General features: G+C 39.2%; 1 pseudogene; it reads left to right on the top strand.

Annotated features, from left to right (window-relative positions):
• Positions 1 to 25,388, top strand: part of LOC116467827 (ankyrin repeat domain-containing protein 18A-like) — a 76,548-nt pseudogene extending 51,160 nt beyond the window's left edge.
• The last annotated feature ends 613 nt before the right edge of the window (positions 25,389 to 26,001 follow it).

Below are 26,001 nucleotides of genomic sequence, written 5' to 3'. Positions count from 1 at the left end.
AACATTCACTTACAGGTTATTATATGGACATGTGTTTTATTTCCCTGCCATTGGACTTTATCCTCAGAGTTAATTGGGCAGGTTTCAGCACTTGTCTTGCTCGTGCTATCCTTTCTGCCTTCTCAGTTTCTGTTCATCCAGCCTCATTCATTCAGACCTGGCAGACAATTTTTTTGTTTTCATGAAGCTTTCTCTGACCGTTCTGACTCTCATTGACCTTATGTGTTAGCAATTGTTGTCTAGTCTGTGCAGAAAAACTTAGTCCTTAATTTTACATGGCTTTCTTTTGTGGAAGATAATTTTGTCTCATTATAAATTTGCTAAATGTGGGAATAATATATAATATGTATGCCACCTATCCTTGCATAAATTGAAAATATTTTAGCTTAGAAGTTTTTAGCATACAATTAAGTACTTTATACCATATCAATTATTTCTTTTTTGAGACCTTGATACAGTAAGGTTTAAATGTATTTTTAGCAATTAAATATCAAATCTAAACCAATTAGTCTAATAGAGGAGAATCGTTCAATCACATGTTTATGTTTTTCTCACTGTGAAAAAGAATCTAAATTGGCCTTTTTTCACTAGGCAGCCAGAATTGTGTTTCTGGACTGCTACCAGTTTGTCAGCTGAACAGTTCTGGCTGCAGCTTGTCTGATGCACCATAGTACAGCCCCTCAATCTGAGTGTTCAGCAGAGTGCTTGTGAAGGCAGCACCACAGCAACAGTTGCTCAGAGGGAACTGATTCAAGAGTCTCGATTTAGCAGTAGAGTCCGGGGTTTTCAGCTCAGTGTCTTCAGCCTGTCTCTGCTGGTCATGTCAGTTATGTACTATTCAATCCAGGAGGTGCTATTTACATTGTAGTACATACATAGTCATTGCCTACTGAGTCATACACAGAGAAAAGTAAGTTATAAATTATATGCCCCCCATTTGCTGCAACTCTCAGTGGTGAGAGGAATGATTCAGTGCAGCTACAGGAGACTACTTCCATTGGCATGCCACCTGCCTAACATACACAATTTTGTTAAGATATACAATAAAAGTATTATGCTAATAGCAAATATTTTATGTAGCTCACTATGTTCCGTGTACTCTTCTAAGTGCTTCATGTTAGTCCCCAGTTAAACACCTGGTTGGGGGAGGTGCCTCATGCCAGTAATCCTAGCATTTTGGAAGGCTGAGAGGCAGGAGGATTGCTTGAGCTCAGGAGTTTGAGATCAGCCAGAGCAATATAGTGAGACCCTGTCTTTAAAAAAAAAAAAAATTAAATACTTAGCTGAGGCATGATGGTGCACATCTGTAGTCCCAGCCACATTGGGAGGCTGTGGTAGGAGGGTCGCTTGAGCTTGGAATATTGAGGCTGCAGTGAGTGGTGATCAAGCCACTGCACTCCAGTCTGGGTAACAGAGCGAGACTCTGTCTCATAAATAAAGCATTTTGTATAGATTCCCATAAAAGTAAGTTAGACATCAGGCATAGAATTATTAGCCACTTTGATGTCTGCCTTGGGAGTAAAACATATAATAAGGGACAGCATTAAACCATCTCAATCAATAACCTGTAACTTCTCGAGAAGGTTCTTATTTCATGAATTTCTAAGCAAGAGACTATCTGGATTAAGACATTTGGTGGACACCATTTTGAGATGAAGAATCTCGATTGGGAAGAAGGGAGATCTCTACTTGACTGGAGATTCCCAATGATATAGTTGAGTGTCCCCCGAAAGGAACTTAAGAAACTTTAGAAACTTTAGAACAAGACTTTCATCATGCCATATCTCTATGGAAAAGGAAACTCTTTAAAAGAAAACAAAGGCAAATAATTGATAATCTGATTCTCATGGGAAAGTTTTCATTATAAAAGAAAAAAAGAGCTGGGTGCCATGGCTCACGTCTGTAATCCCAACATTTTGGGCGGCTGAGGTGGTTGGATTACCTGAGGTCAGGAGTTCAAAAACAGACTGGCCAACATGGTGAAACCCTGTCTCTACTGAAAATACAAAAAAGCCAGGCATGTTGGTGTGCACTTGTAGTCCCAGCTACTTGGGAGGCCGAGGCAGGAGAATCACTTGAACCCAGGAGGTGGAAGTTGCAGTAAGCCAACATGGCACCACTGCACTCCAGCCTGGATAACACAGTGTGACTCCATCACAAAAAAAAAAAAGAAAGAAAAAAAGGGACAAAGTATACTGGTCCAAAAAAGAAGAAAGAAAGAAAAAAAGGACCAAGTATACTAGTCAATATTGTAATGGTGAGACTGTTCTCCTTTGAGATTAGAAAATAACAGTATACTCAAAGTAACATCAATAAGAACCAACATAAAATAGACAAGACTCACTGTCTACAAAAGTAATCTGAACCAAGTAGCAATGTATGAGTGTATGGTTGAGAATGTTGTCTATAATAGGTGTACTAGAAGGAAGAGGCCTCAAGAGAAAGGTCAGAGCTGGAAATGTAGATCAGGGAATCTAGGTCGAAGTTTTGAGATTTTAGGAGTCCTGAGGGCATTTAAAAAGTGGAAAGCAGCCAGGCATGGTGGCTCATGCCTGTAATCCGAGCACTTTGGGAAGCCAAGGCAGGCAGATCATGAAGTCAGGAGGTCAAGATCAGTCTGGCCAACATAGTGAAACCCCATCTCTACTAAAAATACGAAAAATTAGCTGGGCATGGTAGAACACGCCTGTAATCCTAGCTACTTGGGAGGGTGAGGCAGGAGAATCACTTGAACCCAGAAGGAGGAGGTTGTGGTGAGCTGAGGTCATGCCACTGCACTCCAGCCTGGGTGACAGTGGGGGACTCCATCTCAAAAACAAGCAAACAAGCAAACAAATGGAAAGGAATAGGGCTGAAGAACAGAGGTTGCTGCATTTAGAAATGAAGTGGAGTCAGCATCAGAGGTTGCTGCATTTAGAAATGAAGCAGAGGGAACATTTGGTCACTGCTCACAGTTGCTGCTGTGTAAAGCAAGATAAAGTCCTTCATGACCCTTGGACTTTTTATTGGAATTATTAAAAATCAGATTTCAGTATTAAAAACACAATAAGTGATGAAAAATAGATTTCTGAATGAGACCATGTGTCATAGAGTCCAATGGAAGGGGAGAAACAGGATAATAGAAAAACCACAAAAAGTAGACAAAAGTTGTGTTTTTGTTTATTATAGAAAGAAACTTTATTTAAAGAGAAATGGTTAAGAGAAAGGGAAAAACTGAAACCTGTGGATGAATACCTACAGAGAATGGTAGTATTTAGCTCAGCCTGAAGACAGATGAGGATCAAAAATGTAATGGGAAATAGATAAGAGTTTTCTAAAAATCGTCTTAGTAAGATGTAATTTAAGAAAACTTGGAATATCTTAAACTATTAATGACAATGTTTCTAGAGCATCTTTAAAAACTAAAATGTAAATATAACTACACTTTTTTTTACTAACCCTTAGTATTTGATGTGTAAAAACCCTTGTTTGTAACAAACATTTTTGGTAGTTTAAATTTCAGAAAATATAATGATGAAAGTATGAATCATTTTTAGCAGTTTTAAGAAAAGTGACTATTTTTGAAATCTGCCCTTATTGGCATCAGGTTTATAAAATGCACTTTATATCCCTGCCTAAATACATATTACCCATCAATTTATGAGAAATAATATTTTTAAGATAAAAGAGGGTCTCTAGATTTTACAAAAATAATTTTAAACACTTTTTTTAAGCATGAAGAAAAAAATGACGAATTAAGAAAACTTTTTGAGTTAATATCATCACTGGAGTATAATGTCAATCAAATAATAAAGAAAAATCATGAATTAGAAGAGGCAACTGGGTATGATTTTCATACTGTAGAACAGGTTAATCATTTATTAATTGATTTAACTCTAATTTTACTTGACTAAAACCGAGATACAAATTCATTTTATGTCTCCATTTTCGTAATTAAATGAATTCTATTTTAAAATATAATTCATAAACTCACAACACAACTTTATAGGCATGTGAGTCATGGGGCTGGGAGTCAGCTGAGCTGCTGAGTCAAGGTTGGGATGAAAAATTTATATTAAAAATATGTATAAAGGAGAAACAACATAATCTGAAAATTTTTTGAATGCCAAAATATTATACTTATTTATTTATTTATTTATTTATTTATTTATTTATTTATTTATTTATTTATTTTTGAAACAGAGTCTTGCTCTGTCTCCAAGGCTGAAGTGCAATGGCACCATCTCGGCTCACTGCAACCTATGCCTCCAAGCAATTCTCCTGCCTCAGCCTCCTGAGTAGCTGGGATTACAGGTGTGTGCAACCACACCTGGCTAATTTTTGTATTTTTTAGCAGAGACGGGGTTTTACAAAGTTGGTCAGGCTGGTCTCGAACTCCTGACCTTGTGATCTGCCTGACTCAGCCTCCCAAAGTGGCATGAGCCACCATGCCCAGCCATTTATTCTTTAATGATTTTGAAAACAATGACAAAGCCTTGGACATATAATGTCAAGTGCACTCTTTATCTAGTTTGAATTTTTATTTCTGAAGATCTTTTTGCTGTCTGTGGTCATCTTTTCTTCCTTTAGTGGTATCCTCTGCTGCAGTCAAACTCGTTAAAGAAGACCTATTTGTGTCATTCTTTAACATCAAAATTTATCTTGATATGTAGCTTATATTTTGTTTCTGCTTATTTTTCTTTTAGATATAAAACATATGGAAATTTACTCATTTTACACAGATACCTCCGTTGTATACACGAAGTATACATGTTATTAAACTCCTGTTTTACAGAAATAAATTTCATATATATAAAAATATATGTATAACTTAAAAGTAAAATGAGCATTCAGGTTTTGATCACAGATTTTTTTTAAAAAAATGGAATGTGTCTTTGAAGCCCTGAACACAGCTACTTTTCTATTTATTTACTGAGCACTTAAGTTGGTTTTCTGATTCTAATCTACATTTTTCTGTCATTGCCTTTCTCTATATGGTTTTGTATCTCTTTCATTTTGTTGACATTATGTCAGCAAAGATCTCTAGATCTCTTCTTCAGAGTCTTTAAATTGTCACACATCTCTCTGCCCCTTTCTTTGTCTTCTCTTTTTCTACATTGAATAATATCCTTGATGCTTTTTGTGTGTACTTTTTTTCTTCTTATAGACTGTGGTCAATGGCTATTAAAATGTGTTTTTGTGTCTTTTTCAACTGTATGTGTTTTACATTTTTATCTTGGTTACTCATGTCTGGGTTATGGCTTATATTTAGTAATAGGTTATTTTATCTTAGCATACCAACATGGATATGAATAGTTTATTTACAAAAAGTGTATGGTTAGGACAGGTGTGGTGGCTCACACTTGTAATCCCAGCACTTTGGGAGGCCAAGGTGGGTGGATCATTTGAGGTCAGGAGTTCAAGACCAGTCTGACCAACATGGTGAAACCCCATCTTTACTAAAAAGACAAAATGAGCCAGGCATGGTGGTACATGTCTGTAATCCCAGCTACTTGGGAGCCTGAGGCAGGAGAATCACTTGAATCCAGGAGGCAGAGGTTGCAGTGAGCCGAGATCACACCATTCCATTTCAGCCTGGGCAACAAGAGTGAAATTCCATCTCAAAAAAAAAAAAAAAACTGTATGGTTGTAATACCACTTTACCTGCCATATATGCCATAAAATTGTTCTTCATATTATTTATCTAAGATTATAATTTCATATAGAATGCTTCCAAACTATGCTCAGTTGAAACTGAAAGGATCATAGTTCATACATGTGTTTCTTTGATATGCCATAACATAATATTTGTTTAAACAATTATTAAATATTTACTCTTAAAAATATTTGACTTATTAATTCTGTACATTTCTGCAGATATAAGAAACTCCTGGAAATGACAATAAATATGTTAAGTGTATTTGGAAATGAAGACTTCGGTTGCCATGGAGACTTAAAAACAGATCAACTGAAAATGGATATTCTGATTAAGAAGCTAAAACATAAGGTAATTTTTCAAAAAAATTTCTTTTATCTTAAGGTCTAGATTACATGTGTGAGATGTGCAGGTTTGCTACATAGGTAAACATGTGCCATGATGGTTTGCTGCACCTGTCAATCCACCACCTAGATATTAAGCCCCACAGGAATTAGCTATCAATCTTGATGCTCTCCCTCCTGACCCCAACAGGCCCCAGTGTTTGTTGTTCCCCTCCCCGAGTCCATGTGTTCTTGTCGTTCAGCTCCCACTTATAAGTGAGAAGATGTAGTGTTTGTTTTTTTGTTCCTGCATTAGTTTGCTGAGGATAACAGCTTCGAGTTCATCCATGTCCCTGCAAAGAGCATGAACTCATTCATTTTTATGGCTCCATGGTGTATATATACCACATTTTCTTTATCCCATCTATCACTGATGGACATCTGGGTTGATTCCATGTCTTTGCTATTGTGAATAGTGCTGCAGTGAACATACAAATGCATGTATCTTTATAATAGAATAATTTATATTCCAACATATGGTAATTTTAAATCAGTTTTGGGATTAAAAATAATGTAATTTGGGAACATATTAATAATGGAAAAACCCATATTCTGCCAAAATATATTGAGAAAATAGACGGTAAATATATCTTTTCAGACTTTAAATGCATCAGGCTCTTAGTTAATCTTCCCCAGATCTGGGAAGACCTAGAAAGAAAAAGATTGGGCTACATTAATGAGGGCCATTTCAATCTCTTGGCCCTGCAGCAGCCATTTCAAAATACATCAGAAAATATATTTGGAGGTTAAATATTTTTATTTCCTTCAGCTTCTTCTCTCTGTGATGCTGTACCAGAATCAGGTGAGAATGTAAGCCACATTATAAGAGTTAATAAAACCCATCTGATGAAATTTAATCGTTTGAAGCGTGTGATTCCCAGACCCTTTAGATAGAAATTGGGGCCAAAGAAAACAAGGTCTTACTCCTCAATATAAATCTCTCAGTGCTTTAAGAAGTGAAAGAAAGATTTTTCATTTAATTTTACAGACAATACTAATGAAAAGGATAGTTTTTAAAATAGAAACCTTTTTTTCTATAAAAAGGACACACTGTTGATTCTCGTATGTCTTGAACTCTGGCCAGTGATCTGAAACCACGCAACACCTGTCTCCAGATCACTAGTACCAAGTTAATTTCGGGGGGCTTGGTAACAGGTTTATTGAGAAATAATGAACACACCATGCAATTCACTCATTTAAAATATACAAGTCATTGACTTTAGTATTTTCAGAGACTTATGCAGTCATCATTACAATCAATTTTAGAACATTTTTATCACCCTGAAAACAAAGCCCGCATCACTTAGCCATCTTCACTAGCCATCCTCCCTCAGCCATAGGGAACCACCCACCTTCTTTATATAGATTTGCCTATAAGCCTCTGAAATGAAAAGCAAGTGGTCTACTGTGACTGGCTTATTTCACTTAGCATAATTTTTCGTGCTGCGTCTGTGTTGTAGCAGGTATTGATGCGGGGTTTTTCTCCTTAGTTCAGCTACATCTGGGTTCTTCTCTCATGACCAGGAAAAATTCAGCACACAGACACATTGAAGGGTGAGGAGGACAGAATTTACTATGTGAAAGGAAAGCTCTCAGCAAAGAGAGGGCTCCTGCAAACAGGTTTCCGTCTCACAGTTGAATACCAGGAGCACATGAGCTGAAGTGGCCAGGCTCCTCCCCTGCATAAGGCGTGAATTCCTGGTGACTCCACCCCATCCCCCCAGTGCATGTGGGCCTCCGGTCTGCTGCAGGCATGTCCAGGCAAGACAAGTCCAGGTTCCCTTATCTGCACCTAACATCTGGTGTAAACACTTGTGGGGCTGGTTGGAGATTCTCCGGGGACCCTTCCGTAGCTGCCTAGGCATTTTGCTGTCTCCTCCTAATACAGTATCTGTACTTAATTCCTTCTTATTGCTGAGTAAGATTCCATTGTATGGATACATCAAACAGTTTATTTATCCATTCACCAGGTGATAGACCCTTGGGTTCTTTCCCAACTAAAGGTGATAGACGTTCTGGTTCTTTCCACTTTTTGACTCGTATTAATAATGCTGCTGTAAATATTTATGTATGAGTTTTTGTGCTTGCATAGGTTTTTATTTTCCTGGAGTATATACTTATGACTGGAATTTCTGGGTCATATGGTAACTTCATGCTTAACCTTTTGAGGAGCTGCCAGTTTGTTTTCCAAAGTGGCTGCATCACTTTACATTCCCAGCAGTATTGGATAAGCGTTTTAATTTCTTTACATTTTTTCTAACACTTACTGTCTCTTTTTTATTGAACAAAGATTTTACCTGGTGGTGTGAAGTGATATGACATGTGGTTTTGATTTACATTTTCTTAATGACTAATTACATCAAGCATCTATTAATGTGCCCATTATCTATCTTTATATCTTCTTTGCAGATTATTCAAAATCTTTGCCCATTTTTTAAATTGAGTTATCTTGTTACTTATGAATTGCAAAGGTTCTTTACATATCCTATATATGTAAGTCGCTTTATCAGATATATGCTTTTCAAATACTTTCTTCTACTCAGTGTCTTGCCTTTTCACTTCTTGATAATGTCTTCTCAAGCACAGCAGTTTTCAATTTTGAAGTCCATTGAATCCATTTTTCCTTTGGAGTCCTAGCTAAGAAAACACTGCCAAATGCAGTCACAAAGATTTATGCCAGGGTTTTCTTCTGAGAGTTTTATAGTTTTAGCCGTTACAGATAACTGTTTTATTTTGAGTTAATTTTTAAATAAGATATTTGGTCCAAATTTATTTTTTGCATATGGATACCCAGTTGTCCCAGCACCATTTGTTGAAAAGACTATTCTTTTCCCATTTTGTTCTTTTGTTAACCTTATATAAAATCAATGGACTGTAAATGTGCAGGTTTATTTTTAGATTATCAATTCTTAGTTTGTTTATGTCTATTCTTATGTCAAGGCCAAAATGAATTTACTGAGAAGCTTTTTTCAATCATGTTGCATATTACCAGTTGTCTTATGTCATAATAAAAATTAAATTTAGTGGAATATCTTTAACTTCACTTTTTGTGTCACAAAGGAGTCTCTGGCCAGCTTATACCTTACTTACTCTAAGACATGATGGGAAGCCAGGCTTACAAGACACACTTAATTTCTTTTTTTCTCCATTCAAATCTTTAGTCTCTTTTCCATTGCCTCCCACTATAGTTTTATTTTCAGTAAGTTTTGGTCACAGGATCTGCTGACATAGTCTAATATTTAGTGCATTATGTTTTACTAACTCATTATAATTCATAGAATCTTCCATAGATGTTTACCATCCAGGGAGGAGAAGTTTAAGTCTGAGCCGCCAGCTTTCCTCAGTGGAAATCAAGTGAAGTCATCATCTTGCAGTTCACAGATCCTCTTTCCACCTGGCAGCTGGTTCTCTTGGGTAGCACTGTGGCTAATCCTTTTCTTGGTGCAGATCTTGCATTCTCAGAAACCACAGTTCCCTGTATTGATCTCCTTTTACTGAAACAGAGATGCACAGCTCTGCTTTCTAGCTCAGTAGAGGATTCTTGGAATATAAAATTTAACTCATTCCAAGAAAAGGTCTTAGGAGTGCAGCACTTCAAAATCAGGTAATGTTCAGGCAATTTATCAGAGACACATAGTAGATTAGTATTTTGACTTTCAAAATTTCAGAGCCAAGTTGTGTGCTATAGAGAAGCATTGTGGCAAAACATAGAGATGGGGTGGTCTTAACTTCTCCAAACAAACAAGCTTGGAGTAAGGTAAAGGAGAAATTGCGTTTGATATCTTAACACTCAAAGCACACTATGTTTATTTTACTTCTGTGAAGACTAAAAATCATTTCATTATGTTCTCCTTATTTCCTCATTGAGAAAAGAAAAATAAAAATTAAATACTAAATTGATTAATAAATACTCAAAGCTTATCTTTTAGAATTTTAGTTAATTCAAATCAGGTAAATGTCTGATTTTGATTGTGTAACCAAGTATTTCTAGTTGTTTTTCATATCATATGTCTTCATGCTTCCTAGTCTTATTTCCTAACTTGAGGGGAAATTGTAAGGAGACACCCTTGCCTTGTTATCAGAGTTCACAATTGAAGGAGTTTTAAGAGAAGTTCCTCCTCAGCAGCTTATGTCTCTCTCCTGGTTATCTGTTGCTTCTCAGTAATGTTTGCCATCAGTAAAGTAACCTCAACATTTATTAGATCCTACTTTAAAGGAGACTCTTTTCTGCTGCATAAGTTATGTTTCCTGTTGTCTCTTTTTAAAACTTATTTTTCTAACAATTACCCAGAGTTTTGTGCCTTAAAAGAAAAACATTTATTTTGTTAATGAACCTGTGGTTTGGAAAAAGCTTGGCCAGGACAGCTTGTCTCTGCTCCCCTCAGCTTCCCTAGGAACAGCTGATCAGTTGGGGAAATGGAATCATCTGAAGCATTGCTCACCCACGTGTTTGATGGTTGATGCTGGCCATTGGCTGGAACCTTGGTTGGGACAGGCAGCATGAACACTGACACTGGCACTGCCAGGTTCTCTTTGTGGCCTGAGTGCTCTCACAATCTGGGCGCTGGGTTCCAAGGGAAAGCAGTCTGAGATAGGGAAGCCACATGGTATCCCTTTTACTGCATTCTATTCATTAGGAGGAAGTCAGTAAGGTTGGCCCATATTCTGTTTTTTAAATGGGATGAATGTAGCTTCTCTTTTGTTTTAATTGACACATATACACATAATTATGGGGTATAGAGTGATATTTTTATACACATATATAGTGTGTAATGATCAAGCTAACTAGCACATTTACTACTTCAACCATTTTTCATTTCTTTGAATTGTGAACATTCACAATCTTCTGGCTTTTTAAAAATATACAATAAATCATAGTTAACCATATTCACCCTACAATGCTGCAGAACACCAGAACTCATTCCTCTTATCTAGCTGTAATTCTACATCCATTAACCAACCTACCTTCCCCTACTCCTTTGAGCTTTTTTGTTGTTGTTAAGAGACAGGGTCTTGCTAGTATAGTCTGGGCTCTGGGCAACTGTAGTCACCCAGACAGGAGACAGTGGTTTGATCATAGTTCACTGCAGTCCCCAACTCTTGGGCTCATGTGATCCTCACACCTCAGCCTCCTGAGCAGCTAGGATTATGGGCATGCCCCGTTGCACCCGTCTGATTTTTGACTTTATAGAGATATCTTCCTATGTTGCCCAGGTGCTCTGGAACTTCTGGCCTCAAGTGATTCTCCTGCCTTTGTCTTTCAAAGTGCTAGGAAATTATAGGCATCAGCAATGTTGCCCAGCCCTCAATGTTTCTTTAGCTCCCACATAGGAGTGAGAATGTGCAGTATTTATCTTTCTGTGTCTGCATTTAACATAACGTACTCCAGACTGATCCACGTGGCCACGAATAACAGGATTTAATTCCTTTATACGGTGAATAGTATTCCATTGTGTATGTGTGCCACAGTTTTTTGTCTTTTCATTTGGTGATGGATATGTAGGTTGATTCCATACATTAGCCATTGTGAATAGTGCTACAATAAACGTATGAGGACAGGTATCCTTTTGATCTATTGTTTCTTTTCTATTGTCTGAATACCCAGTAGTGGGCTTGCTGGATCCCTCGGCAGTTCCATTATTAATTTTTTGAGGAAACCTCATGTTGTTTTCTATAGTGGCTGCACTAATTTACCTTCCCACCAACAGCATGTAAGAGTTTACTCTTCTCTGGAACCTCACCAGTGTTTTTATTTTTTATTTTTTTTAATCTTTTCAATGATAGTAATTTATTCAAATTGAAGCAAGATTATATCATATTGTAAATTTGATTTGTATTTCCCTGAGGATTAGTGATACTGAGCATTGTTGAATTTATTTATTGGCTATTTGTATTTCTTTTTTCTAAAAAAAAGTATAGTTAGATATTTCGCCCAATTTTGAACTCAGATTTTTTTTTTTTTACTGTCAAGTTGTTTGAGTTTCTTGTGTATTTTGGATATTAGTCCCTTATTAGATTAATAGCTTGACAATATTTTCTCCCATTCTGCAAGTTTTCTCTTCACTCAGTTGTTAGCTGGACAGAAGCGCTTTAGCTTAATGTAGTATCATTTGTCTATCATTTGTTTTTTGCCTATGCTCCTGATGTATTACCCATAAAAATCTTTGTGCAGACTAATGTCATCAAGCATTTTCCCTATGTTTACTTACAGTAGTTTGATAATTTTGGGCCTTACATTTCAGTCTTCAATCAATTCTGAGTTTATGTTGTTACATGGTGTTACATAGGAAGCTAGTATCATTCTTCTGCATATGGATATTTAGTTTTCCCAGTGCCATTCATTTGAAGAGGCTGTCCTTTCCCCAGTGTATGTTCTTGGCATGTTTGTCCAAAATCAGTTGGCTGGAAATATGTGGATTTATTTCTGGGTGCCGTATTCTGTGGCCTTTACACCAAGAATCATTACTTCTTAAAATGCAAATTAGCATGAAACATTTGCAGTTTAAGGAAAGGCTTATGGCATCAGAATACTTATTTATAGGATTCATTATTTTGTGTTTTTTTGAGATAGGGTCTTTGTCTGTCATCCAGGCAGAAGGGCAGTGATAATAATTCACTGCAGCCCTGAACTCTGGGTACAAGCCATCCTTTTGCCTCAGTCTCCCAACTAGCTGTGTCTACAGGCATGAGCCACCGTGCCCGGCTAATTAAAAAAAATTTTATTTTTGTAGAGATGGGGTCTCACTATGTTGCTCTGGCTGTTCTCAAATTCCTGGGCTCAAGTGATCTTTCTGCCACAGCTTTATAAAGTGCTAGGATTACAGGCATGAGCCACTATGCCTAGTATAGAGTGTTATATTATTTTCAAAGTCTTATTCCTAGAGCCATTTATTGACTTTGTCCTAAATAACTCAATATGATATCTCTGAAAATTTTTTGATATATCATGGGGAATGATAATGAGGGAAGGGGGTTAGACACTTTTTACTAAGAGATAACTTAGTGCCATTTAAGGAGGAACAAAAATAAATAATCAGAAAAATAAAAGTAAGATGAAGTGCAAAAGTTCTGTGGCAAAGATGCTGATAGTAAATAATGTATTTTTGTGACTTATGGTAGCTTTAACTTTGTTCTTAAAATTCTGAGTAATTTAAGGGTTCACATCTGAAGAATCCGCTGCATTACAGATAACATTTTACTGCAAGTAAATGCATTTCAAAATTTGCTATTGGTTTTGTATTAGATTATTCTCAGCCTACTTCATTATCAAGCTATACTATTTTATTCATGCAGTTTGATGATCTTATGGCAGAGAAGGAAGCTGTATCTTCAAAATGTGTCAATTTGGCTAAAGACAAGTTCTTCAACAGGAGTTATTATCTATGAAAAAAGTACAACAGGAATGTGAAAAACTTGAGGAGGATAAAAAGATGTTGGAAGAAGAAATATTAAATCTTAAGACACGTGGAAAACAGTACGGTAGAACTTAGTAAACTACAAGAATATAAATCAGAGCTAGATGAAAGGGCAATGCAGGCAGTAGAAAAATTAGAAGAAATCCATTTACAGGTTAGTTGTTTAAATCAGGTAAGTTTACCTGTAATGTGCTTTCATTTATTTCACTGCAAATTATATTTTGGATATATATATATATATATATAGTGCTTCCTCTGCCTCTCTTGTAGCAATCTGCTTTGTAGAGTTCTAGAAAAAAAGTGACATCTGTTTTTTCTTTTAAATATTTAAATTTCTATTATTATTATAACAAAATCAATCTTTCAGAGTAAAGATTCTCATTATGGAGTCATTTGGTGATTAAGACCAGTTGGCATAAAAAAAAATTGTGATTAGAAATTATGTGATACGTTTGAATTGGTCTTAAGCTACATTGTTCGTTGATCACTTTTTAAAATTATGAATGGATTCTATTACTTTTTATATGACCAGATTACATTAATATTAGCATAATTATGATTTCAAATTTTTATAAATCAGACTCAATTCTGAATTCAGTTATCAGTTTTGATATTGCTGATAAACATTTTAAGCTTCAGCCTCTTTTTTTAACATATTCAAAATTGCTCTTTGAATCACTGACTCAAAATGTAAGGCAACAAACATATAATAATTAGGTTATAATTGTTTTAAAAGTATATTCTTTTCATTTGTTTTAGAAGCAAGCACAATATGAAAAACAATTAGAGCAGTTAAACAAGGATAATACGGCTTCACTAAATAAGAAGGAACTCACACTTAAAGATGTGGAATGTAAATTCTCCAAAATGAAAACTGCTTATGAAGAGGTTACAACTGAGTTAGAAGAATATAAGGAAGTCTTTGCAGCAGCACTGAAAGCTAACAATTCCATGTCAAAAGAATTAATGAAGTAAGTCAAAACATACTCATAGAAAATGAATTAAGCTCATTAATTTGTTTTGAAAGCATAATTTTTAGTGAGATGGCTTCAGGATATTAGTAGGAAGGGAATGCTAATTTGACACTGTAATTTTGGAAAATAATGTTAGTAAGTAATCTTACCTTTAAAATGTTAGTCAAGGATAGTTTCTGTCTCTCATCTCATTTTTTTTTTTTTTTTGCTTTTGTATGGCTTTCTTCCCCTGAAAAGTCTCATGTAGTTAACTTAATCTGTTAGTTTTTTCACTAAGTATTTTTGAAGCTTTATAATTAATAAAGTGATCTTGTTATAAAATTACTTGTCAGAATTTCCCTAAATAGTAATATTAATGAGTTTAATTTATTTTTCGGTAGATCACAACCTAAACCCAAAGTGTCAAGTGGTACTGCTACTCTGGGCACAATTGTTTTTGATTGTGATCTTTAGTATTATCACTAGAGGGTACCTCAAGAAAGACTATTTGTGTAACATATTCAAGATGTTACAGAAAGGCATCCTTGTGAAGTAGGGAATAATTATCACAGGAATTTAAAGAAGTGTAATTCACAAAGTGGTTTAAAAATAACAACTTGTTCAGCCTGAAGGGGTGTGTGGAAGGCAGAAAGAACATGCCCCACTTCCAGTGCCTTGGTCACAGTGCTGGGGGCTAATTGCCTTCAGAGATGCTTTAGTTCTTTTTGATCACCAACCAAACAATCTAGTTCTCCCCTAGGAGTTGTTGCTCTGAATTGTTCCTCAGTGCCAAATGTTTAATTGGTCTTAGATAATTGGTGAAATGTACAAGGGTGAAAACTAAAACTGGTTTACTAAACACAAGTATTCCTAGATTTTTTTTGTTGTTCATTTTAGAAAACTAACCTACATTAAGGAGTACAACATGATGTTTTGATATAATTATTTCTAGTGAAGTGGTTCTTACAATCAAGCAAATCAACATATTCGTTTTCCCACATTATTACCCTTTAAATACAAGTATTTCTAATGGAATCTTCAGAATCTTACAAGTAGAGCCATTTTAGAAGGCAGCAAGTTTTACCTGTTGAGCCATACATCACTGATAGCCATTTCTCTTCCCTGTCTACTTTGTTTGAACTGCTTGTTCAGTATAAATCACCTTAGAAACAAAGGTGCTTCTTTAGAACGATTTTAAAATTATGATTCCTTACAACAGGTATGCTCTCACACATCTTCGGTGTGAAAACACTGTTTAGTGGGTAATTTGGTTTACTCTCAGGGCAAGTTTTTAAAAAACTGCAAGTCATTAAGAATCATTTAAGGAAAAATGAAATAGTAAGCATTCGTCTTTGCTATCTTTACAGAGTGAATAAGAAAATAGCAATGATCAGCACCAAGGCTCCTTATGGAGAAAGAGCGGGTGAAATATTCTCTCAGCACTCTTCCTACAAGGCGAGGCCCAGAGTCACCTTGTATTGAAAATCTTACTAGTACAGGACTCAACAGAAAATATATTCCCCAAAGGCCCGTAAGAATTCCTACTTCAAACCCTCAGACTTCAAATAACTGCAAGAACTCCTTGACTGAGGTTAGTTACATGACCGTTTCTCTTTAGGGTTTCATTTCTCTAGCGTAATTCTTGTTTTTAATTTGGTGAAATACTGAGTTGTTCTGTTGACTTATGCATGTTAAGTAAAGATCGTAATTAGCTGTGTTAACACAGAAAGGAAATGCAAACTTTACATTTTTTAATTTCCTGGAGCCCTCATTTTCAAGAGATACCCACTTGCTAAGTTTATTCAATAAATGTGACTAAACTGACACATTTCAAATGTCTTTAAAAGCTGCATTTAAGTTAGATTTTAGAAATTGCACGTTGTTGCCTGATAACTGACGATATACTTTGAGATGCTTTGGCTCACTCTCTAATTGATTGTAGTTTAGCTGTGGTTCATACCACCTTTTTTATTTTTTTTTTTTTTGAGGCAGGGTCTCACTCTGTCACCTAGGAGTGTCGTGATGCAATCTCGGCTCACTGCAACCTCCACCTCCGGGGTTCAAGTGATTCTCCTGCCTCAGCCTCCTGAGTAGCTGAGACTACAGGGGCCCACTATTACATCCAGCTAATGTTTGTATTTTTAGTAGAGATAGGGTTTCACCATATTGGCCAGGCTGTTCTCGAACTCCTGACCTTGTGATCGGCCTGCCTCAGCCTCCCAAAGTGCTGGGATTACAGGCATGAGCCACAGTGCCCAGCTCATGTCACTTTTAAAGTTTCTTTGCACTGGCCAGGCATGGTGGCTCATGCCTATATTCCCAGCACTTTGGGAGGCCAAGGCAGGTGTGTCACAAGGTCAGGAGTTCAAGACCAGCCTGGCCAAGATGGTGAAACTCCACCTCTACTAAAAGTGCAAAAAGAAAATTAGTGAAGTGAGGTGGTGGGCACCTGTAATCTCAGCTACTAGGGAGGCTGAGGCAGAGAATTGCTTGAACCTGAGAGGTGGAGGTTGCAATGAGCCGAGATCACACCACTGCACTCCAGCCTGAGTGACAGGGCAAGACTCCATTTTGAAAATAAAAAATTTTTTAAAAAGTTTATTTGCACCATCTCAACTCTTCCCACCCATAATCACAACTGAATGATTGGCATCCAAACACTTTACCCCACATATGGATGTTTATTATATAGTAGAATCCAAAATAATTGCATTTTATAAATTACACAAAAGACTAAAATGTTCATTTCCATTTTTATGTTAAAAGCTTTGTGCTTGGCCAGGCGCGGTGGTTCACACTTGTAATCCCAACATTTTGGGACGCCGAGGCAGGCGAATCACCTGAGGTGAGGAGTTTGAGACCCACCTGGTCAACATGATGAAACCCGTCTCTACTAAAAGTACAAAAATTAGCAAGGCATGTTGGCAGGCATGTGTTATCTCAGATGCTCAGGAGGCTGAGACAGGAGAATCACTTGAACCCAGGAGACAGAGGTTGCAGTGAGCCAAGATCATACCACTGCACTATAGCCTGGGTGATGGAGATTCCATTTCAAAAAAAAAAAAAAAAAGGATTTGTGCTTTTCTTACATAAGAGTACATCTTCTGACTGTAAAAATCCTGGAAGAAAACCTGGGAAATACTCTTCTAGACATCATACTTGTCAATTAATTTATGGCTAAGTCCTCAAAAGCAATTGAAAGAGTAACAAAAATTGAAAAATGTGATCTAGTTAAGCTAAAGAGCTTCTGCACAGCAAGAGAAACTATCATGAGATTAAACAGACAGCCTAAAGAATAAAAAAGAATATTCACAAACTATGGATACAGCAAACACCTATTATCCAGAATCCATAAGAGACCTAAACAAATCAACAAGCAAAAAATAAATAACACCATTAAAAATGGGCAAAGGACATGAACAGACACTTCTCAAAATAACACATGTAAGTGGCCCGCAAGCATACTAACAAATGCTTACCATTGCTAATCATCAGAAAAATGTGAAACAAACGTCACAAGATAGAATGACTTTTGTTAAAAATGAAACAAACAAAAAAAACAAAAAAAGATGTTGGGGAGGCTGTGGAGAAAAGGGAACACACACTGTATGTGGCAATGTAAATTAGTTCAGCTACTATGGAGAGCAGTTTGGAAATTAAGAACTAAGAGTGACCGTTGGATGCAGCAACCCCATTAGTATACTAGGGGTATACCAAAAAGACAATAAATCATTGTAACAAAAAGATGCATGCACATGTATTTTCATTGCAGCACTATTCACAATAGCAAAGACAAGGAGTCAATCCAGGTGCATCCAAGGTAGACTGAAAATCCAAGGTAGATTGGAAAATTCCATATATACCATGGAATACTATGCAGCCATAAAAAGAACAAAATCATGTCCTTTGCAGCAATATGGATACAGCTGGAACCCACTCTTCTAAGCAAACTAACACAGAAACAGAGATTAAATATCTCATGTTTTCACTCATGTGGGAGCTACACATTGGGTGCACATTGTCATAAACATGGGAATAATAGACACTGGGAAATAAGAACGGGGAGGGACAGAGTGGGCCAGGGTCGAAAAACTACTTATTGGGTCCTATAATCACTACCTGTGTGATGGGTTCAATTGTACTGCAAACCTCGGCATCCCTCAATATACCTTTGGAAGAAACCTACACAGGTACCACCTTAATTTAGAATACAAACTAGAAAAAAAAAAAAAAAAGAAAAAAAATTTACTGTAAAAAAAGTTTACTATAAGTAGAGAATAGAAATTTCATTTTAAGATAAAATTTATTGAAGTAAAAAATGGATTAAACTTTTATAAAGGGCAGAGTTTTGCTAAGAATTTCAAAGCAATGCATTCATTGCAAAAGATGACTTTATTTATTTATTTATTTATTTATTTATTTATTTATTTATTTATTTATTTTGTGTGTCAGCATCTCACTCTGTCACCAGGCTGCAGTGCAGTGCTTCAATCTTGGCTCACTGCAACTTCCACCTCCTGGCTTCAAGCAATTCTCTTCCCTTAGCCTCCCAAGTAGCTGGGACAGGTGCACGTTACCACGCCCAGCTAATTTTTTATTTTTAGTAGAGACGGGGTTTCCCCATGTTGGCCAGGATGGTCTTGATCTCCTGACCTCATGATCTGCCTGCCTTGGCCTCCCCAAGTGCTGGGATTACAGACATGAGTCACCATGCCTGGCCATTGTTTAACCTTTCTACTAATAAAACACTACCTTTCTAAAATCATGTATATGCAATAGACCGATATTAACTGTATTTTTGTCAGATTACTCTAAACGGCATTACACAGATACATCCTCTGTTATCTAAGCTTAAAATAAGTAGAAATTTTACTTTATTTATGTGATTATTTTTCTATTTAAGCAAACTTCAAGTTATGTCTAGTCACTAAAAATACTAAAGGCCACATTTTGTAAGTGATATATTATTTTCATTATAATGTTTCTTGTTTAACTTAAACATTATTATTATTTTTACTTGTTTTAGATGGAGCCGGACTGTGTAGAACAAATAATTAGAGAAACAAAGAGGAGTACATTGCCAAAATTTATTAATTAAATTTAGGTTTATTTTAGAAATAAAGTGTAAATAGCAAATGGCATTCCTTTTCATTGTTGGGTTAGTAGATACTATGTCAAGTATTTTTTTCTTACACACATCTAATGAAAGATGTGAAAACAAAAACTTTCACAGAGAAGACTGTACTTATGCACCATAAATTCATCATGTTCCATAGCTTAAAAAATTCCCAAGAAGTCTGTGCATCTCTTTTTCACTGGCTCTGCAATTTCTTCACTTTTGCCATCCTCATTGGAACTGCCAGCCAGCATACTGAAACGATTCTCAGAAAACAAAGGCATCATCAAGTTCTCAGGGTTTTGGTAGAGATTGAAGCCAACAGACCTAAGACTCATTTTGAAATCCTTGGCTGAGCAATAACCCTTCATAAGTAGTCACTTCACAGGTGACATTTTAAATCTCCTGTCATTTACTGTGTTATTGGCTTACGTCCGTTCTCAGGAAAAATTCTAAATTTTTCACCATGAAATAAAAACCCCCACGTCAATGTGATTCTTGTCAAGTTACTCAGCCTTGTCTCTTGCCACTTACTGCACTCTGCCCTTTGCTCTAGCACCAAACTGGATGGAGTGGAACTCCTCAGGGCTCTTCCTCACCTCAGGCTCTTTGCCTACACCTCTTCCCTCTATCTGGGAAGCTTTTCCTTGTCCTTCAGGTATCAACCTATGTTATCTCCTCCACCAGAAAGCCCATGATATTGACATAAAAGTGGGATAGATGTCCCTTCTGTGTGTTCCAGTAGTGCCCTGCTGTATACCTGTCATGGTATCTATGACTCTGTATGGACATTTCCTGCCTGTCTGTTTTTTTAGGTTATAGCATATGACTGTTGAGAGGTGGACCTACCATCTTCATCTTATAATTCCAGTGCTCATTCTAGTACCTTAGCACGTGGCTGTTGATTACATAAATGAAGAATGAAAAAGTTCTGATATTTAAACACAATTAGAATTAATGCCACGTGTAAATTATTAAATAGTAATTTTGTATTGTAAATGTACATACATATTTCTCATTCTTATTAACTCTGATAAAGTTCTCAACTCTTTAGTTTTTAAACTCACCTTAGTTAACTGAAGTGTTTTAGGTAAAGAACATAATTCTTTATTTTTCTTTCCAGCTGTTGCTGTGTTGGACACTTGCTCCCATCTACTTTCTTCTCTGGAATCCACCGGTAAGCCACATCTAACGAAGAGAATATTTAACCATAAAGTCTTAAGGAAAAACTGTATGATTTAAAAGATTATAAAACTTTATTACTGTGCTATTTACACAACATTTTAATTGTTTCTCATAAAATATATAACATTACAATATTTACTGAAGTAGGTTATTTTTGTATCATGTGTATGATGATAATTTATAGGGTATTTTAAATGATATTTTTTAGCCTCCTTAAGTTTTAAGTGGATCTTGCAAATGAAAACCAGTATTATTGAGTTTGACATACTCAAATTGCCCAAATATCAGCGGTTTAAACAGCCAAACAACCAAGTAATCATTGATACTTTAGTTAAGGTCATGGAAGGCTTATTTGCATTTTACAGTTTTTGTTACTTAGGAGAGGTAAGGAGTACCTGCCAGGTTGTCCATGCTAATGCTACAATTTTGTTTTTGTAGTTCAACTGTATTTTGTATGGAGACACTTTGAGACTCTGTAAATATCTGGTTACTCCTCAGAACCCACTAGATTTAGCATTTCATGGATGTCTTGTGTTTGAACAATTATTACTACGGTGGTTGCCAGATGATTAATTTCTTATTCTCTTCTTTGTTCTACATGGAGAAATAAAATCAATAAATAAAGGAGAAGGGAAGCTCATGATTCTGATGCTCCAATTCCCTAAGATTAGTCCAGTGGTAGACATTTCAAGCTGACTTTATGTCTTTTTGATTTGTCCCCGTTACTCTGTCAGCACTTTTCTACTTTCTGGCAGAAGATGTTCTAAGCTCTTCTTGTATTTTCTCTGCCCCAGTCCTGGAATGAGTAATTTTTTTTAGAAGCAGAGATGGAGCCACTGAGGAAGCACAGGCGAGCCCTCCCCAGTGGGTGCTCACTGGTCGCCACAGAAGAACCGCTGCCGCATCCACTGAGGTACAAAGAAAGTAGCAAAGGGCCTTCTGGCTGTCTGGGGACAGTCCTCATGTGGTCCCTGGCTGAGCCTCAGAGGTTCTGGATTAGTGTTCCTGTAGCCTCTGTGCTGTGCCTTTAGATTGGGCCTCTGTGGGAAGGGCCCTGGGAGACCCAACAGCACAGGTGTCTCATCTGCCAAATGTCCTTCCCTTCCTCACACTCCGACACTCAGGAATAGGGTAGATGGCATGTCCAGGCAGTGCCAGGCCACCTCACTGCCTCCTTTGAGATGGGCCCAGAGGGCCTTTGGGGTGAGTGTGGAACTTGGCACCTGGAGCCTGAGGTTGATTGTCTCTCCCTGTGTCTTGGAGGAAAGGCTGTGTCCCAAAAAAATCCCCAGGGCCTGACCTCTCGGCACACATGCAGGGAGGGAGGGTCTGTGAGCTGAGGGTGTCATTGTAATAAGGCTTTGAGCACTGCTGCTCAGGTCAGTGGACCATGGTCAGAGATGACCTGGTCATCAGGACCTGGTCAGTTGGGACCTGACCAGCAGGGGCCTGGTTAGTGGTGGCCTCATCAGTAAAGGCCTCATCAGTGGGGACCTGGCAACCTAGTCATTGGAAGCTTGGTCAGTGGGGGGACCTGGTCAGTGGTGGTCTTATTAGTGGGGCCTGATCGGTTGGAACATAAGCAATGAAAAACTGGTTGGTAGGGCCTATACAGTATACCAGGGGCCTGGTCAGTGTGGGGCCTTAGTGGATTGCAGCCTGGTCAGTGAGGGCCTGGTCAGAGGGGGCTCGGTCAGCTGGGGACTCATCCATGGAGAATTGTTCAGTAGGGGGTCGGGTGAGTGGCAACCTGGTAAGTTGTGGTCTTGTCAGTGGGAACCTGGGCAGTGGGGACCAGGTCAGTGGGAAATTGGTCAGTGGGGTCCGGTCCATGAGGCCTTTTAAGTGCGGGCCTGGTTAGGAAGACATGGTCAGTGGCGACTTGGTCAGTGGGACTTGGTCAATGGAGGAGTGGTCATTAGGGGCCTCATCAGTGGGAACTTGGTCAGGGGCAGCTGGTCAGTAGGAACCTGGCCAGCTGGCCACTATGTGAGCTCAGGCAGGGGGTTTGTCTGTGGAGCCTCCTTGCCTCCATCTGCAGGGAAGGTGAGTCAGGGCACCCTGGAGGGTGGCTGGAAACAGAAGGTGAGAAGATGTGTTGAATCCAGCACTGCTTGGCAGACCTACAACTTTACAAATGACCTGTGTCCCACCTAGAGAGGATGTCAGCCTTCTCTGCTCTACCTGGTGTCCCTCCTCTGTCTGCATCCCCAGGATCATCATGGGTGGGGAGGGCAGAGATTGGGGAATACCTGTAGAGGCTCTAATGCTGGCCACACACCATGGTGGTGACAGTGATGAGGACCTGGGTGCACCCATAAGTGGAGAAGCTAGGCCTGGCCAGAGAAGCAAGACAAACGAACACACACATATGCATGCACACATGCACAGACACACATGCATGCACACGTCAGTTCAGGGAATAGAGGACACTGACTCTGGGCCCTGTTGAGCCAACCAGGCTCCCGTTGTGGTGGGTTGTGTCACTCCACAATGTCACTGTTGCTGAGTGCCCATTGCCTCTGTGTTGTGGAGCAGTTAGAGACACACAGCAGTGTCTGTGAGTGGCTCTGCATGAAGGACCGTTTTCTAGGTGAGAGGCACATCTCAACACAGCTGACTGATTAGACTCAGGTGAGTGGGACCTGCTCTCTTCTCTTCCTGCTGGCTTGGGGACAGTCACTCTCAGGTGGGTGGTTTTGGCCTCTGGGCAGCTACTGAGGGTAATCCCTGAACACTCACCAGGTGCCTGTTCTGTGCTGACAGTCATCTCATTCATCCTCGCAGCAATTCCATTCTGCATCTTTTCTGATCACCCCCGTGACCACCCAGGACAAGGCCATCAGGGTCCTGTCACCAGGCCCAGTCCGGCTCCATGATAACCAAGACACAGGTCCAGAGACAACCACCCTGCACGGTGCCTGCATCTGACCCCCCTTGGTGGGTAGTGACCAGCACAACATGGAAGAAGCCAGGGCAGCATGCGACCAGCTGCCCTACAGCCCCAGATGGCTCCTGGGCCTTCGGAAGTCATTCTCAAAGGGGAAGCTGGTCACTTTGAGGTCCCTGGAGGGAAGGGTGAATGTGCTTTCCAACAGCCCTGGCAGCCAACAGAATGCCATACATCTTCTCACCCAACCTGTGTGACAGAGGCCCCCTCCTGGGGCACAAGTCCCATACCTAAAGGGTCCTGTCTCAGTCGGACCTCATCCTGAGCCCTGGGAGGGCAGGGGCACCATGGGCCTCCCTGCAGCAGCCAGGATTACCACCCAGGGGACTCGGCCTTCTGTGGCCCTGGCCAGACTTGGAATTTGGCCCAAGACAAAATAAGCTCACTCTGAGCAGCTGCTCAGTACCTGGGGCCTGTGCATGCCAGGCAAGACCAAGCTGGCTCAAAGAGCAACCAGCCACCTCTGCAAGGGTGTGCCAGGAGCAGGTGGAGCAGCCAGCAACCTCCCCCACTCAAGGAAACAGGGATGGCCAGGTTCCCACAGCCTGAGTGACCACCACCTGACAGCTGTTGGAGTGGAGGTCTGAGGAAAAGCAGATGGCGCTGGGGCTCTACCTCCAGGGCAGAAGAACTGATTTACCCTGACTGGCAGGGAGTGAGGTTGGTGGCTGGTCCACCGGTTCCTGGCACACCCTTGCAGAGGTGACTGGTTGCTCTTTGAGCCAGCTTGGCCTTGCCTGGCATACACAGGCCTCAGTGCAACAAATGTGCTGCAAATGGAGCCACATAGAGGAAACAAGCAGCAGGCTCAGGAACAGGGTGTGTGCTGCCTTTGGGGCTCCAGTCCATGCCTCGGGGCTCCTACAGCACTGTGGGCTTCTTGGGTGCAAAGAGGCAGACCACAGGCCATCTTGAGGAGGACTCTGGTAAGAGCTTCCTTGGGTATGTAGATGATGTCCAGGATGTTGGCCTGGTGTCCCTGAGACAGCACTAATAGGTCCATGACTGGGTCCAGGTCCTGCCTGGGCTGATTGGCAAAGATATCACTGACAGTGTGGAAGGCATCTATGGTGAAGTGGCATCTATGTTCAAGTGCAGAAAGGGCCCAATCTGGTGGATGAACCACATGGCCAGCTTCTGGGTGCAGGCACAGTGTCACTTCTTTTGCCACTTCCTGATGCGCCCCACCAGCACTGAAGAGACAGCCTGGAGACAGGGCAAGAGGAAGGCTGAGAAGGATGAGATGGTGAGTGTCAGATTCTTCCTGGCCCTGAGCCCACCCGTAGGGTGACACTCAACCTTTAGGAGTGGGAGAGCAAGATTGATGGCTTCAAGTGCCTCACTAAGAAGATGGACAACAGGGCACTCAGCTCAGCTTCACAGCCAATGAATTGATATGCAAGCAGGTGATGGTGACAGACTTTAAGAAAGAGCATCAGAAGACTGCCAGTTCTTCTTCAGACTCAGCCAGGCCTTGGAGCTGGACCAGGCCATCCACTTCAGTATAGATGCCTTCCACACCATCAATGAGCTCTGCCAATCAGTCCAGGCAGGACCTGGACCCAGCCATGGACCTGTTAGTGCTGTCTCAGGGACACAAGGCCAATATCCTGAACATCATCCACTTACACAAGGAAGCTCTTACCAAAGTCACGGACAGCAGGCAACATGTGGCAGAAGGGAAGACAGAGGTGCAGAGGCTGATGATGTCAGAATCACAGGAACAGGATTTCTTTGGCCACTTTGGCTGAAATTCACCGCTTCCATCCAATTCCAGTGAGAGACATGGACTCACAGATGCAGCATTTCTTGCAACCAGAGATACTACTTTTTCAAAAAGTCACCCAGGAATTGATAGTGTTGAATGACTCGATACTCAATCGTGGACTATTTCCAGTTCAAGGATACTTTCTACAGCAGAATAATAACACTAGCAAAGAGCTAGTACAAGGATGGTTTTGTGCTCAACTGAAATCCAGCTGAATACAGAATCGTATAGGACACAGTTAATATGGTGATAGAATAGAAACAGTAGCAAATGTGAACTAAATCATGCTATGAATGCCTACGCTACCACTGTAACTTTTGGAAGAATGATAATACCACTTTATTGCTTTTTGAAGTACAAATATTTTAGTGTAGGTGCTGTAGACCTCAAACCCTGTAAAGAGTCTCAAAGAAGTTGGCAGGATAAAGCCTGCTGTGGATGTCTTTATACCCAAAGATTGATGATGCAATTCAATTATGTGTCCCCACCAAATCTCATGTTGAATTATATTTCCTAATGTGGAAGGTTGATCCTGGTATAAGGTGATTGAATTATGAAGGCAAATTTCTCATGAATGGTTCAGCACCATCCTCTTG

The sequence above is a fragment of the Hylobates moloch genome, unplaced genomic scaffold, assembly GCF_009828535.3.
Source record: "Hylobates moloch isolate HMO894 unplaced genomic scaffold, HMol_V3 SCAFFOLD_5, whole genome shotgun sequence".
NCBI classification, from domain to species: Eukaryota; Metazoa; Chordata; class Mammalia; order Primates; family Hylobatidae; genus Hylobates; species Hylobates moloch.
Note: the sequence above shows the minus strand (reverse complement) of the source record. Positions and strands in the feature narration are given on the sequence as shown.